This window comes from Triticum aestivum, chromosome 3A (genome assembly GCF_018294505.1).
Source record: "Triticum aestivum cultivar Chinese Spring chromosome 3A, IWGSC CS RefSeq v2.1, whole genome shotgun sequence".
NCBI classification, from domain to species: domain Eukaryota; kingdom Viridiplantae; phylum Streptophyta; class Magnoliopsida; order Poales; family Poaceae; genus Triticum; species Triticum aestivum.
The window spans coordinates 44,859,025-44,875,995 of NC_057800.1; the positions used below are offsets into that span (position 1 = coordinate 44,859,025).

Below are 16,971 nucleotides of genomic sequence, written 5' to 3' on the forward strand. Positions count from 1 at the left end.
GCCACGACTAAAGGGTACCTTTAGTCGCGGTCCGCCTCTCCAACCGCGACTAAAGGTGCGTCTATAAATACTGCACTTAGCAGTTTTGCCACTTCCCATTCTCCTCTCTCTCGACGCCGAAGCGCTGCCCCGGCCGACGCCGACGCCGAAGCCCTGCCCCGACGCCGACGCCGAAGCCCTGCCCCGACGCCGACGCCGACGCCGAAGCCCTGCGCGCCGCCGCCCCCGTCCCCAGTGAGCGCCGCCTCCGCCCGTGCCCTGCCCTTGCCCGCCGCCCGTGCCTTGCGCCCTTGCCCGCCGCCCGCCGCCCGCCGCCCGCCGCCCGCCGCCCTGCCGCCCGCCGCCCGCTGGCCCTGCCTGCCGTCCTCCGGCCCTTGCCCGCCGCCCGCTGGCCCTGCCCTTGCCCGCCGCCCATCGTGGGAGAAGAAGAAGGAAGAAGAAAAAGGAAGAAGAAGAAGAAAGAAAAAGGAAAAAGGAAGAAGAAGAAAGAAGGAAGAAGAAAACAAAAGAAAAACAGAAGAAAAACAAGAAAAAGGAAGAAAAAGGAAAAAGGAAGAAAAAAAGAAAAAGGAAGAAAACAACAGAAGAAAAAAGAAAGAAGAAAAAAAGGAAGAAGAAAAAAGAAAGAATTTTTAAAATTAAATACGTGAAAATACGTGAAAGAATTTTTTGTGTCTAATAAAATCAATTTTTTGAAATACACGAATAAAAGAGGAGAATGTGTTGGGGGGGCGGCGATGCGCGCGGTGTTTTTTTAGGGATCGAGAGGGGACGGCGAGGGTTATAAATGTGTTGTCCTCGCCTCCCCTCTCCGTGACGCCGTCGTCTGCCGCCCCGTCTCGCGCTCTACCGCGACACCCTCTCCCACCCCTTCCTCGCCCCCTCCTTTCGCCACCGCCCTTTCGCCACCGCCACCGCCACCGCCCCCCTTCTTCACTTAATTAATTTGTTTTTACTACATGTTTTCAGGACTGACATAATGGCGGACGATAGAGCTGACCCGATTATGGACAACTATGATCCGGACGGTGAAGCACATATGTTCGGCATCATAAACGGCGATATTCTATATGTGCCGACCGGAGAAGAAGAAGATGATATCTCTTCTTATCTGAACCTTGACGGTGAAGATGAAGGGCGCCGTCAGCAAGATGATGCCGAACAAACGTCGATAAACGACGATCTTCAAATGGAAGTAGCAACCACCTCCGGCGCCGAGGTATATATATACATTGAGCCTCTGGTGATACAAACTAACTGATTTGAATAAATATGTGTGTACTAACGCGCGCGACTCTTTCTTATTTTAGCCCTCGGCCGGATCGTCGAAACAATCGAGTACGTCGTCAAAGCGTGGCGCAACCAAGACGATGAAACAAGGAGAAACATGCACCATCGAGGTTGTCGACAGTGCAACCGGCAGGCCGCTGGAGCCCCGCAAGAACGCCACCAAGTTTGTCAGCCAATGCGGAGCCATTGTTAAAGACAACGTCTCGATCACCGTCCAGGAGTGGAATGAGCCAAAGAAGGCACGAATTGATGGTTTCACTTTTGTCGATAAGAGAACAAAAAAAGATTGCTTCAAGAAGCTTATGGAACATTTCGTTCTACCTCCGGAATACAACAAATTCGATGAGGAGGGTAACAAGATTGAGGAAAACAAGGAGAGGAGGAGGCTAGTCAAACAGTTCGCTCTTCATAAGATGGCCGACGCATTCCGGAAATTCAAGCAAAATCTAGCCCATGACTTTGTCAAGCAGAACAAGACTCTGGATTTCAAAGGACAATATGAGAAACTGAAACATGATTGGCCAGAATTTGTGAAGCAAAAGAAATCGGAGCAGTTCATTCAAATATCAAAAAAAATAAGGAAAATGCGGCTAAGAAGGAGTACAATCATGTTATGGGGCCAGGAGGGTATCGCCTTTGGGAGCCTAGGTGGGAGAAGATGGAGAACGAGCTGAGGGCGCGAGGAATCCGTCCAGGTACGGAGGGATGGGACCCAAGGGCCAAAAGCTGGTGGTACGGGCATGGGGGAACGCTGAACCCGGAGACAGGGGAGTGTGTTTACCGGGGCAAATTAATTAAACCCACCCAAGCCCTTATTAACGCAATGAGGGATGCTCAACAGGGGAAGATCAAGTTCAACAGAGAGAACGACGCGCTGACAAAAGCCCTCGGGAATCCTGAACACGGAGGACGTGTACGAGGCATGGGGCACATTCCGTGGAAAATAGGGTTCCCCCAGAACGATGACCCGTACGGTTACAGAAGCCGTAAGAGAAAGATGGATCGGGAAGCAGATGTTGTGGCGCGGTTGGCATCGGAAATTGATGTGATGAAGAAAACCATGAGTGTACTAGTAGCCGAAAGAGATGCAGCTCGGGTGCAGCATGAAGATCATCCAGCGGATCTCGGAAGCCAGCAGCGGAGAAGCAGCGTGGCTTCCACGGAGGCCCCACCGGCTGGTGCAGATGCACCGACGATCGAAATTACTGCACCGGAGCCTCTGGTGGTCCAAATTACTGCACCGGAGCCTCTGGTGGTCGAAATTACTTCACCGGAGCCTCCTCGCTACCCCGTGGACGATATAAAGGAGATGAAAGAATGTCATCTGTATTATCCTATCGGGAACATGTCCATGAAGGTAGCCATCGGCAGTGCTTTACCATGTTTACCTGGAGCACTCCACCACAACAACCCCATTCAAGATGGCTATGCTCGTGTCACGGTGGAGGACATAGTCCAAGGGTTTGAGGACCTGGAGATTGACATTGCTACACCTGAAGGGGAGAAAAGACTTGGAGATGTCAAGCGCCATTTCATTCTATGGCAAAAGAAGTTTATCAAGTTTCCAGGCGAGGCGCCAAGGACAACAAGTCCACCCCCCTACGGTGGTGGTGGTGGCGGTGGCGGTGGTGGTGGTGGTGGTGGTGGTGGTGGTGGTGGCGGTTCACCTACACCTCCGTCACGTCAGCCGACGCCGCCCCCCAGTCCACAACGTCCGGCGGGTGATCAGCCGCCGCCCCCCAGTCCTCGTCCGGCGGGTGATCAGACGCCGCCCCCCAATCCACCTCCGGCAAAGAAGCAGAAGCAGTCCTGGATTATTAACCCGGACCCTTATGTACCTAAGACCACAAAGGTACCGGAGCCATCACTGAAGCCTCTCCCCACAAGGCCTTGGGAACGTAGTGCCGAGGAAGTCGACGCGGCCGCGGCTGCTGATTTGGAGAAATGGAAGGCGGACTGCAAGAAGAAAAGAGAGCCCGAGCCCAAGCCAGTATTTTCTGATGAGCAAAAGAAGTGGGCTAAGTCATTTTTGAGCACACCGTCCCAAGCCGCGAAGAATCTGCCTAACGACTATGCACGTGAACTTCGCAGGCAGGCACTCATGTTCAAGGAGAACAAAGAGCGGGAGAAGGCCGAAAGTAAAAAAAGCGGGAAACAAGTTGCCCAGCTCGGGGAACAAAGTAAACAATCGATTGCCCCGCTTATAGTGGAAGCCTTCTGTCCGGATGCCCCCGAGATCATACAAGCTGCGGCAGCACAGGGATTGACTGTAACGAGTGCCAGAGAACAAGCGGCCAACTTAGGTATTACTCTTCGTGAACTGTTAGGCCTTGATGAGGCGCCAGTGAAGGAGGTAGTAATTACATATGTCAAGAATGGGCCTCTCGTCGAGCCTGCGCAGGAAAAGGATCTACCTCCACAAATGAAAGGTCTGCTGAAATGGTACAAGGGTTACATAAAAAATAAAAACGCCAAAGAATATATTTATGCGGAAGTTAGACATGAGCATCACTTCAAACATTACTATGTACAAATTGAACTGAGTGAATTGTTCCAGCTTTTCAATCTGCGCGAGCTCGATAAATCTATCATCAGTTGCTACGTTCTGTAAGTGATTTATTAATTTCTACCCCATCTCGTTCATATTGCCTGCACTATATATATGTCCTAACTATATTGTTGTGTCCGCTATTATACATGCAGAATGAAGATTAAGGAATGCAGAGTAAGGAACATCCATGATGTTGGGTTCATTGACCCACACATCGTTAATGGACATGTGTTGGAGCGTTACCCCGCCGACGTGGAGGCAGACCTGTGGCAGTTTCTTACAAAGCAGGAACTCAAAAGTGATATTCTATTTCCTTACCATTTTGAGTGAGTGTTTCTGTCTTGAGCACATTCTCTTTTGTTTACTCCATGCATGGTATGTGGCCGGCTAATCGATGAGTTATGCATGACGTACTGTGCATGTATCGTGTCCGCAGGTTCCACTGGATTCTGCTAGTAATTAAAGTTAACACCTCAGAATGTCTCGTCCACGACTCTGTGAATATGGATCCAAAGCTTTGGGGCGGCATGAGAAGAATGCTGCAGAAGTAATTATTTTCATTCATTTGCGCTCTATATCGATCGGCCTATTTCGTTCATTTCCTAATATCAAGTAACTAATTAATAACTCTCTTGTTCATTTAATTTTCTTTGCCTCGTAGGGTTTGGAGACGGTTCGTAGATACAAAGGTCGGTGAATTCAAAAAAGAGCTAGAATTCAAAATGTTAAAGGCTAAGAATGCTGGGGATATTCAGCCACCGGAGACCAATCTATGTGGATACTATGTCTGTGAGATGATCCGGAGATACACCTCTGAGCGGGTTCCGAGTGATACCAATGCTAAGAGGAATAACCTCCGGTGGATGCTTAGTCCAGAAGCTCGCTTCCGACCACTTCAAGAGGAACTAGCTGGATGGTTCAGCAGGGAAGTCCTCCATCCTAAAGGAGAACACTATTACGAGGACGTAGAACTTTATATGCATTAAATCATGTATGGAAACTTGTTCAAAATTGTATATGGTCATCCGATGATATTGAATATATATTGTATATTCCTCTTGAATTCTTTTTGGTTCTAATTTCAAATTTATTTGAAATTGTACATTCATATGCATGTATGTAGTACCGTAGAATATATGAAACTCCTTCAAAATTAAAATAAAGCACAAAAGAAATAAAACAATACAAATTAAACAGAAAACAGGTTTAAGGGGGGGGGGCTAAAACCCTAAACCTGCGGCGGCCTTTAGTCGCGGTTGGCCAGAAGAACCGCGACTAAAGGTCCTCCGCCCCGACGGCCACCTGGCGCCCACGTGGACGGGCCTTTAGTCGCGGTTCTTAAGCAACCGCGACTAAAGGGGGGGGGGGCTTTAGTCGCGCCCGGTCGGTCGCGGTTGCGCAACCGCGACTAATGGCAGTTGCGAACCGCGACCAAAGGCCTTTTTTCCACCAGTGACTGAAACAAGTTGTAACCTCAGGGCGCCATCCCAGGACTATCAATTACTTCCTCCGCTTTTATTTACTCTGCATATTAGAGTTGACTGGAGTCAAACTTCGTAAAGTTTGACCAAGTTTATAGAAAATAATATAGACATTTATCATAATAAATCTATACGATGTGAAAGTACATTTAATAATAAATCTAATGTTGTTGATTTGTTATTGTATATCTTAATATTTTTGTATATAAACTAGGTCAAAGTTTGTAAAGCTTGACTTTGACCAAAGCTAATATGCGAACTAAATAAAAACAGAGGGAGTATCAATTAAGCATCAGAACAAGCAGAATCTGCTTTGCCATAAACTTGAAACAATGAAACTCAATTACAACTCAAAATCTCTAATGGACCACCATACAGTAACAGTTGGTTTGCACCAATGATCTAGTTACAAATTCCAATTCACTTCTACATATTAGCCAGGCAATCCAGAACGATTTACCATGTCATCAAGTACCCAAGGCACATTTAAACAAAGAAACAAATATCACAAAAGCACTAAATTTGAAGGCTGAAGTACTATATCAATAACGGGGAGAGGTAGCGCAACAAGGGGCACCACAATTCACATCTACCTTTAGTTGGAGTTATTGTAGGTGGGTACCTCGTGGATGGGTAGGGCACCGGGCATGAACGTCTTTGAGAGGTAGCAGAGGACTAAGACCAGGCTGTTGTCTAGAGCTTGGGCCGCATCTCCTCTCCCTCATGTTCTTCTTGCCGCCTTCAAACATCCTCCATCTCAGGCATTTTAGTTGACTTCGGTGTCCGTCTCTAGTGGAGAGGTGCCGCCGGTGGGGTAGGGGATTGGGTTGGGGCTAGACTGGTCGCTGATGGATCGTTGTGAGACCAATGTCCTTGGCAACCCAACTTGAAGCTGCTCTCGGCATCGTTGCCTGCCACCACGATAGACGGTTGGGGTTAGGGCCTGGGTAGGGCGGGAGCGAGGTGGAATTGGGGATTGGGTGGGTCGAGCTCGATTGGGAAGGGATTAGAGAGAGAGAGAGAGAGGGAGAGGAAGAACCGACGATACAGGGGTGACGAGGCTCAATGTCCGCCGCCACCTCCACCACCACAGCTCGCGTAACTCTCCTAGAACTCCGTCGCTGCCTCCACCGTCGTGGCTGACCACCACAAACTCCCTCCCCTCCATTGCACGGTCCATGGTCATACCACTTCTTCTAGGGCCGGTGTCGATCCCGACCATGGCTTCCATGCGGGCATGGCCAAGGAGGCGGCCATGGCGAAAGTTTCATGGGTGGGGCGGCATATCACCGATGGTGGTAGAGGGAGGCGCAATCAAGGAAGAAGGGGCCGTTCGGTGGTCATCCGAGAGGGTGGCGTCCGAGGCGGGTGGTCGTGGGGATGGGGTGCGGGTGGTTTGTGTTTTGGGGGAGGGAGGATACAGATCGGCAGTTCAGGGGAGGAGGCGGAAAACATGTGTTGTTTCAATTTTTTCCACTGTCGAACGTGGGTTTTCTCTCTGCTATTTTTTGTTGCGGGGTCGTACGAGGGAGGTCGAACCATCGAAGGAGGTGAAACCATCACGACGTTCGATCCTCCTTTAATAGTAGATTATAATAAAAATACTTTAATGAGTTTCCAAATCTAACGGCCAGAAAAATTCATAGATGGAGTTACGTGAAATTACAAGTCATAACTTTTCAATCACCGTAAAAGAGCTCTTTATCAAAAGTCGAAACGGGCAGCCCGGCCTTTCCCAGTCATGTCTGGACGTAAATATATTCTCACCAACGCCGGCCGGCCGGCAGGGCGATGACTGGGTCCAGCTGATCACGAATTCATGACTGGGTCCAGCGATCGATATTTTGGTGGTGCATGTGACCTTCCCTTGTCAAAGTCCACGTCGTCTTATGCTGTTGGAATCATGGAAAGTGAAGAGATAACATATGATGACTTCGATTGGGTGGTGTCTTTGGATTACCCGGTCTTGAACTCCGGGGTGAAAACCTTATGTGATACCCCAGTTGGTTATACTTGGCAATGTCGGTGTTTTTTGCATCGTTACCCCGTTGAAGACATTGCTTGGAGTTTGCTTGACTTGATCTCCAGGGTGAAAATCCACGATCTGACTTTCAATGGTCAGATTAGGTGACGATGATGCGTGTGCAACGTTCCCTTTCTGAAAACGTTGCTTTTGGAGAGCCTTTCTCATGGTCCTGTGTTGTCAAAAAATAGTCGGTGTCGTTGATCGTTGTTGTATATCGTCGATCACTGTTTTGATAGCTTTGGCTTTTTTTCTTCTCTTCTCACCTTGACATATTTTCGGTTTTATATAACTTAGCTCTTTGCCATCATCATCCGCGTGTGTGCGTGTGTTAGTGTTGGTTGTGTGCATCCTAATTATGCAGAGACCGGGTATGCTTATTGTGATTGTATCCTTCGATACTACATTATGAGTCAATAAAAAACGCCCTTTATCAGAAAAAAAAAACTCTCGCTGCTCAGTGCATCAGCACAATGGCCGCTTCACCCACGCCAAAAACTCATCTTTGACTAGCACGTACACTCCATGGCACGGCAAGGCGATGGCTGGACCCTGGACAAATTTGACTGCCTTGGAAAAACGTATGCTCGCCGTGCCGTGCACGCGGCGCCAGAATCATGATCATAAATCCACCGCCCACTCTCCCTACTCACTCCACACAACCAAACAGCCAAGATTCAATCAATGGCCGCTCTCTCATCACCTTCCCGTATTCTCATCTTTATACTGGTACTACTACTCTCCACCGTCTCCGCTGCTGCTGCTTCTTCTTCTTCTTCTTCTTCCCGTCTGACCAGCGGCAATGGCAGTGACACCGATCTTGCCGCGCTGCTGGCTTTCAAAGCCCAGCTCGCCGACCCTCTCCGCATCCTTGCCGGCAACTGGACCACCGGCACTCCTTTCTGTCGTTGGGTTGGCATCTCGTGCAGCCGACATAGGCAACGTGTCACTGCTGTATCGTTGCCGCACGCACCTCTCGTTGGATCCGTGGCACCTCATGTCGGTAACCTCTCTTTCCTTTCTGTTCTCAACCTCACTCTCACCAACCTCACAGGCCCAATTCCACCCGAACTTGGCAGGCTACATCGTCTTACATATCTTGGTCTTGCAAGAAATAGCCTGTCAAACACCATACCTACTACCCTAGGGAACCTCACAAGGCTCAAGTCCCTTGACCTAGGTTTCAACCAACTCTCAGGCCAGATTCCCGTTGAGATGCTGCTACGTATGCACAACCTTATGGTAATTAATTTGTTCAGCAATGATCTGAGTGGCCAAATACCACCACATTTGTTCAACAACACGCCTTTCTTGAAGGTCATCAGTTTTGGAAATAACAGCCTGGGTCCTATACCACACGTCGTTGCACGATTATCCATGCTTGAGATATTGGACATGGAGCGTAATCAACTCTCTGGCCTAGTACCGCAAGCCATATACAACATGTCCAGGCTACAAATCATGGCATTTGCATATAACGGTAACCTAGCTGGAATATTTCCGAGCAATCAAAGTTTTAACCTCCCACTGTTGCGCTTTATTTCACTATATAGAAACAATTTCGCCGGTCAGTTTCCATCAGCGCTTGAATCATGCCGGTACCTAGAGGTGCTTGATTTGGGTGACAATTTTTTGTGGACGTTGTGCCAATATGGTTAGCCAAATTATCACGACTCACCTGGCTTAACTTACAATCTAACAACATTCTTGGCCCAATCCCGGCTGCTCTTAGCAATCTCACCAGTCTTACTCGTCTCGATCTCTCCAACTGCAGTCTAAAAGGAGAGATTCCACCAGAATTAGGTCTTATGCGGGAACTCTCGTTTCTGTCTCTTACACGCAATCAATTGGTAGGTAATATTCCAGCTTCGCTTGGCAACTTATCCAAATTGTCTGTCCTAACTTTGCCAGGTAATCAATTGTCGGGACAAGTACCAGCAACATTAGGGAAACTTGCAGCTTTGACCGTGCTTGAATTGTCAAGTAACAATTTAGAGGGGAATCTAGACTTCCTTTCGAGTCTTTCCCAGTGCAGGCAACTCTGGTTCCTCGGTATACATAATAATTCTTTCAGAGGAGTCCTCCATGGCCATGTGGGAAACCTCACTTCACGGTTGACCATTTTTCGAGCAGGTTATAACAAATTAACAGGTGGAATTCCTGCAGCAATTTCAAACATTAGCAGCCTTGAACTGATAGATCTTCGTGACAACCTATTCACCGAGCCGATTCCCGATTCCATCGCTATGTTAGAGAATCTTGTAGATCTTGATCTCTCACACAATGACATGTTAGGCCCTATCCCAGCACAAATGGGTATGCTTCGGAGTCTAGGACAGTTACTCCTTGAAGCAAACAAATTCTCAGGATCCATACCAAGCAGCTTTGATAATCTTAGTTTCTTACAAAACATCGACTTGTCTAATAACAAGTTGGGGTCAACGATACCCCCAAGCCTTTTCCGCCTAAATAAACTTATCACATTGGATGTTTCTCACAATTCCATTGATGGTGCACTACCAGATGATGTTTCTGGTCTAAGACAGATTGATCAAATTGATCTCTCTTCGAACTTCTTGGTAGGAAGCATCCCAGAATCATTTGGACAACTTGATATGCTAACGTACGTAAATCTATCTCATAACTCCTTCAAAGGCTCAATTCCCGACCCACTGAGAAAACTAGGAAGCTTAGCATCATTAGACCTTTCATTCAACAATCTCTCTGGTATCATTCCCATGTTCCTTGCCAACTTTACCTACTTGACTACCTTGAACCTCTCATTCAATAGGTTAGAAGGCCAAATACCCAAGGGGGGTGTTTTCTCAAACATCACCTTGCAATCTTTGATTGGGAATGCTGGGCTATGTGGTGCTCAACGCCTAGGAGTGCCGCCATGCCTTGATAGATCTAGATCAAGTAACAAACACTTGCTAAAAATTCTACTTCCAACACTCATATTAGCCTCTAGTGCCATTGTCATTTGCTTGTATCTATGGTTCGGAAAAAAACTAAAGAAGGAGAAGAACAATGCTTCTGTTGATACAAGCAATGTTCCGGGTCACGAGATAATCTCCTATCATGAGCTCATTCGCGCCACCAATAATTTCAGTGAAGATAACATTTTGGGTTCCGGAAGCTTTGGGAAAGTCTTCATGGGAAGACTGAGCAGTGGTTTGGTGGTTGCGATAAAAGTTCTTGACATGCAGCTCGAGCAGGCCATTCGAAGTTTTGATGTTGAGTGTCGAGTACTTCACATGGCGCGGCACCGTAACCTGATCAAGATACTCAACGCGTGCTCTAACCTTGACTTTAGAGCACTGGTGCTTCAATACATGCCAAATGGCAGCTTAGAGACACTCCTACACCGGTCTGAGGGTACACGACATGTGGGGTTCCTAGAGAGACTGGACATCATGCTCGACGTGTCAATGGCACTTGAGTATCTGCACCATGATCACTATGAGCTGATCCTGCACTGTGACTTGAAGCCTAGCAATGTGTTGTTTGATGAGGAGATGACTGCACATGTGGCAGACTTCGGCATTGCAAGGTGGCTTCTCGGTGATGACACCTCTATGATATGTACGAGCATGCCCGAAACGGTTGGATACATGGCACCAGGTACATAATTAGCTACGTCTTATTACAAACTGGTTTTTAAGGCAATTATAAATAGTGTCTCCAAGAAAAACAAATATGATTGAGGACTTATGCTTTAATTTCCACTCATTGTTTCCTTGAGCAGAGTACGGTTCACTCGGAAAAGCATCACGGAAGAGCGACGTGTTTAGTTACGGGATTATGCTTCTTGAAGTCTTTACTAGAAGGAAGCCAACTGACGCCATGTTTGATGCACAGCTAACCTTTAGGCAATGGGTTTGTCAGGCATTTCCTGCAGAGCTTGTCCAAATCATCGATGGTCAGCTACTGCAAGGCTCCCCTCTTTCTAGCTGCAGTTTGGAAAATGGCTCTCTTGCATCTGTGCTCGAGTTGGGTTTGCTCTGTTGCAGCGACTCGCCTGACCAAAGAACAACGATGCGTGATGTGGTCGTGACGTTGAAGAAGATCAAAGCTGAATACATCAAACAGACAGCAACAACATCACGTAGTGCAACACAATGACCGAGCTCCCTTTTAGCCTGATACTATGTCATCTGTAAGACTGCAACGATGCGTGGGTGTATTTGTTTCGCTTCTTTTGCACTAAGAGCAGCCACTTCCCTACTAGAGTGGGCACGAATGAATGTGAGTATTTGGCATGTACAACCGTTTGGTCAGCTTTTCTTTTCTCCGGTTGCGTGAGTACGTAACATTCTTGTTTCCTTTCTATCAATTGAACCCTTTCCGAAATACGGAGTATATATGAACAAGACCAGTGCGCCTAACGCTTTGACCACAATGTGTGAAAATAGATTATATCCCTATGATATACCGAGTCAAGTGCCATATACTGCCTCCATCCTAAATATAGTCTTTTTAGAGTTTCCAATATGTATTACATACGAAGCAAAATGAGTGAATCTACACTCTAACATATGTCTATATACATATGTATGTAGTCTGTATTGAAATATCTAAAAAGACTTATATTTAGGAACGGAAGGAGTAACAAATAGTCCAGTCCGAGAACACATTCAAGTTTCACCCTTTTTTCTATTTTCTCAGGCATGCCTTATCTTGAAAAGAAAGGCCATAGAGGCACAATACTTGACTGTCTTCCAACATAGATGTACTACGTTTTTTGCAACAACCAAACTTGCCATCTTTGACAGTGTTGACTCATTTCTCAAATACTAATTTTGTCGATGGATTGAACATTTTAACCTTTTTTATAACTTTATTAAAGACAGGCAGACTTCACTTCTTGATGCTTTCGTATGAAGTCCTCATTTAAGAAAACGCAAGCAGAAGCATTGCCCCGTCTCAGTGATAGAGCATGTCCAATCACAACCCAAAAAATAAAGCTCCGAAATAGTCAAATGGGAGATGGCCCAATTTTTGAAGCCCTAGAAATGGCACCAATAATGACTCCTAATTCGCAACCCCATTTTCTTATGACATATAGGACCAGCCCATTAATGACTCTTTCATTTTTTTTTGTATTCTATTTTTTTGTCCTCCATCTTTCCTTGGTCATTTAGTGCCGGAGCTTAATGGCAGCAAGTCAATAAGCAGCGGAGCTAGGAGGGGTTGGCGGGGTTTGGAAGGCAGTGACATAACTCAAAAGGGGATGGAGGGTTGTCGGTGAAGCAACTCGGGAGGATACAAAGTAGTGGCGACATTGCGGCGGAGGAGAAGGAGGTTAGTGGTGCTCTGAAATTGTCCACTACTTCAACAACCAACAATAGGGGTTAGAGAGAGAGAGAGAGAGAGAGAGAGAGAGAGAGAGAGAGAGAGAGAGAGAGAGACTAGTATTGGGTGCTCTCTGGATGTTTTGGAGGGGCCTACCTAAAATGGTCTTGAGTAGTGTGTAAGTGCATCTAGTGCCACCCCTAGTTGGTTTTGGAGTATTGACGACAAACCTAGTTGAGGGACTAATGTGTTTGTGAGAATTGCAGGATAACACAGGTAGAAGTCCCTCATTGATTCGGTTTTACTACCAGAGATGACCCCTAAAATGTATGAAGACATTGAAGACAAAGGTGGTATATGAAGACATTCACATTGAAGACTATGACAAAAGAAGACACGTTATGAAGCCTATGGAGCTCGAAGACTTAGATCTTTCGTAGTTCTATTTCTTTTGTGTTGAGTCATAGGAACCACCGCACTGTTAAGTGGGGTTCAGGAGAACCAGTCAGAATGACTCAAGTGATGCCTAAATCAAAAACCTATGTCTTCAAGTGAAGACAATAAGAGCGAATCTTGTCCAGAGCCGGACAAGTCAGCTTTGCTTGTAGCCCAAGTAAAGTTGCCATGAGAGTTTGAAATCTGACCGTTGAGACACGTGTCAGTTCCTTAGTGACCCAGGGTCATTTTGGACAAATCAGGTCGGGTTGCCAAGTGGCTATAAATAGCCCACCCCCTACAACCATAAATGGTTGGCTGCTCAGATTTTAGTGCACGGCTTTTGTAGTTTGAGAGCAACCCACCTAGAAGCCTTTGAGAGAAAATTCCTAGCAAGGAGAAAAGCACTAACCACCCAGAGCCAGAGAACATTGGGCGTCACTTAAGTCTTCTTGTCTGTGTGATCTGAAGCCTTATTACACTTGAGGACTGTGAATCCTCCAGACGGTTAGGCGTCGCGTTCAGAGCATCCAAGAGACATTGTGGATTGCCAGTGAACAAAGTCTGTGAAGGTTTGGGAGTCTACCTTGAAGACTTACCAGAGTGATTGGGCGAGGACTATGTGACCTTAGCTCAAGGAGAATACGATGAGGACTTGGTGTCCTGAGCTGCGTGTTCAGGACTGGGTGTCCGGGACTGTGTGTCCTAAGGTTTAAATACCTAGCCGCTCCAACTAGACGTACAGTTGTCACAGCAACTGGAACTGGTCCAACATATCATTGTCTTCAACGAGTCACTGGTTTCATCTTCACTTCCTTTTTCTTACTGTTACTCATTGTGAAGCCATTGCATGCTTGCTCTATCTTTTGTCTTCACAACGTGAATGTATGATCTGTTTGACTTCATAACTTCTTCCTACCTGATCCTTATTACACTGCAGCTGTTTGTCATTGTGCTTTCACTCTATTGAATACTTGACCATGGCTGGCCTCGTATAATCTAACTTCCGCTGCATAGTAATAGGCATAATCTTTGTTGTTTGTCTTCATAACTCCCACGTTTTGAAGACTTTCATAAATATCGCCTATTCACCCCCCCTCTAGTCGATATAACGCACTTTCAATTGGTATCAGAGCAAGGTGCTCCCTTGTTCTGTGTGATTCGGTTTAACCACCTGGAGTTTTAGCTATGTCGACTGCAGGGATAATCAAAGTCTCTGCTGCGTGCCCCGTCTTCGATGGAACTGAATATCCCTACTGGAAGAATAAGATGCGCATGCATCTTGAAGCCATTGACGTCGACCTATGGTATGTCGTCGAGAACGGCGTTCCCAAGGCTGGAGAAGGTGTCACTGCTGCTGATGTCAAGAAGTTCACTCAACTGGACTCTACTGCCAAAAATATCATCTGTGGTCATCTGACAAAAGGACAGTATGGCCGTGTGAGTGCCTTGAAGACATCCAAGCTGGTCTGGGATTGGCTCTCCAAGGTCAATGAAGGCATCTCAACCCAGAGAGATCAGAGAATCAGTGTTCTTCGCAACCTCTTCAACCGCTTCAAGCGAAATGACAATGAGAATGTCCAGCTCACATTTGACCGGCTCACTAACATAACAAATGAGCTTCAAGCCCTCGGCGCCATTGAGATCATCAAACATGAAATCGTCAAGACGCTGCTGAGATCACTTGATAGTTCGTTTGACATCCTAGCCCTGATGATTCAAGAACGTCCTGATTTCAAGACACTCGATCCGTCTGACATACTTGAGAGGCTCAACACACATGAGTTTCAGCTTTCTGAGAAAAGAGATATCTACGGTCCAAACTATGGGCGAACTCGTGCCTTGAAGGCAAAAGCTGTTTCCTCATCTGAAGAAGAATCTGACAGCAGTTCTGATGATCCTGAAGACATTGGAAGGGAACTTGCAATGCTAGTGAAGAAGTTCCAAAAATTCACCAAGAAGAAAGGCTTCAGAAAATCTTCACGATCAAGCTCAAGGAATGATGAAGCTTCTGCTCATGACTACAAGAAGAAAACATGTCACAAGTGCAAGAAAACTGGACACTTCATCTCTGAGTGTCCACAGTGGGACAATAAGAACAGAAGGAAGAAGAAGAGCAAGGAATATGATTCTGACGACAAGAAGAAGAAGAAATACTCAAAGTCTTCTTCCAAGTCTTCCTCAAAGTATTCATCACACAAGAAGAGCTCATCTGGCAAGGCACGTGCGTTTGTTGGCAAGGATATGGATTCAGAGGAGGAGTCCGCTTCTGAGGAGGCAGAGGTGGAATCTGAGGAGGAGTCTGATTCAGGCGTCGCAAGTCTGGCTACAGCATACGTTGCCAAGTCCATCTTCAACACTGAAGACAATGACTTCATTACCGACACCGATGCAAATGACAAGGACTACTCCACTTCTACCTACTGCTTCATGGCACGCGGTGCCAAGGTAAACACACGCACTACTCACTATCAAACATCTAGCGACGATGACTCTGATTGTGGTTCAAAACCCAGCTACAAAACACTTGCTAAAATTGCAACTGAACAACAGAAAGCTATGGAACATATTCAAAAACTGTTAGACATAAGCGATGATCTGTTAGGTGCTGAAATGACTCGATCTGAATCCTTAATTGAAGACATAAAAAATCTTCACGTTAAGTACGAGGAACTTGAAAGTCGTCATGAAACTCTCTCAACAACTCATGAAAAGCTTTCCTATGATTATCTTCAAAGGAAGCAAGATCTTGAGAAATTGAGAGCGACTCATGAAGATCTTCAAAAGGAAAAGGAGTCACTTCGCGCCAAACAGATCAGTTCCGCTCAGGAAGGATTTGAACCACCATGTCTTAAATGCATTGAGCGTCATAATGCTACTTCTGTTGCTGAATGTTCTACTGCTACTACTATTGCAATATCTTCAACTGTTGATGTGGTAACTAACCCCTCTGCTGAGGATACCACTGCTATTGCTGATGAGAATGCTAGGTTGAAGACATTGCTTGAAATAGGGATGTACAAAAGTCTTAAAGGGCATCAGACACTATGTGATGTCCTCAAAAAGCAGATTCTGAACCGAAACCCGAGGAAAGAGGGTGTTGAGTTCGTAAGGAAAATGAATGCTGATGGCTCTTACTGGAAACCTGAGCAGTACCCCAAAACCACGTGGGTTGCTGCAAAGGAACCTTCAGCAGATCCATCCAATCTATCTGGCTTCACTTGTGCTAACCCCATTATCATTGATGAATCCCTTGATGCAAACTATAAACTGTTTAAGAATCAGAATGGTGAAGTGTTTGCCAGGTACATTGGTACTAACTGCAGGAATGGACCGCCTATGAAGAAGATCTGGGTTCCGAAAAGGTGTTTGGAGAATCTTCCTGTGAATGTCATCATGACACCTTATGTGAAGAAGACAAACCTCAGACCAAAGGCTTCATACGGTCCAAAGGCTTCATACAGACAGAGGACTCACCTGAGTCGCACTAATGCAAATGTTTTGTAGGGAAACCATACTCAGGCATATGAATATGAGAGCGGTTCATCAAACCACCATGTTCATAAGACCAAGAACTATTCTGCTTATTCTTATGAGTACTATTGTCCGCCTGCAAGACTGTTTGCTAGGGCTCCAAAGCCAAAGTTCTCAGATGCTGCACTTAGACTTATTGCTTCTAAGCCATCCTTGAAGATGTGGGTGGCTAAGAAAGCTTAACTCTCTTTTGCAGGGAAATGTCTCCAGCAGAAAACCAAAATCATCTGACGGTATTGCTGGGGACCTTAAACATCTTGTAGGGCGCAAGATCAAATGCCCGAATGGTCTTACTATGTACTTCGTTCCTGAATCGCTTGCTACTCTCCCTATTAGTCCTAATCTGGATCTAAGCTTTCATA

At 46.3% G+C, this 16,971-nt stretch overlaps 1 pseudogene; it reads left to right on the top strand.

Annotated features, from left to right (window-relative positions):
• The first annotated feature begins 8,029 nt into the window (after positions 1-8,029).
• On the top strand, positions 8,030-11,470 carry LOC123056729 (probable LRR receptor-like serine/threonine-protein kinase At3g47570; annotated as a pseudogene).
• The last annotated feature ends 5,501 nt before the right edge of the window (positions 11,471-16,971 follow it).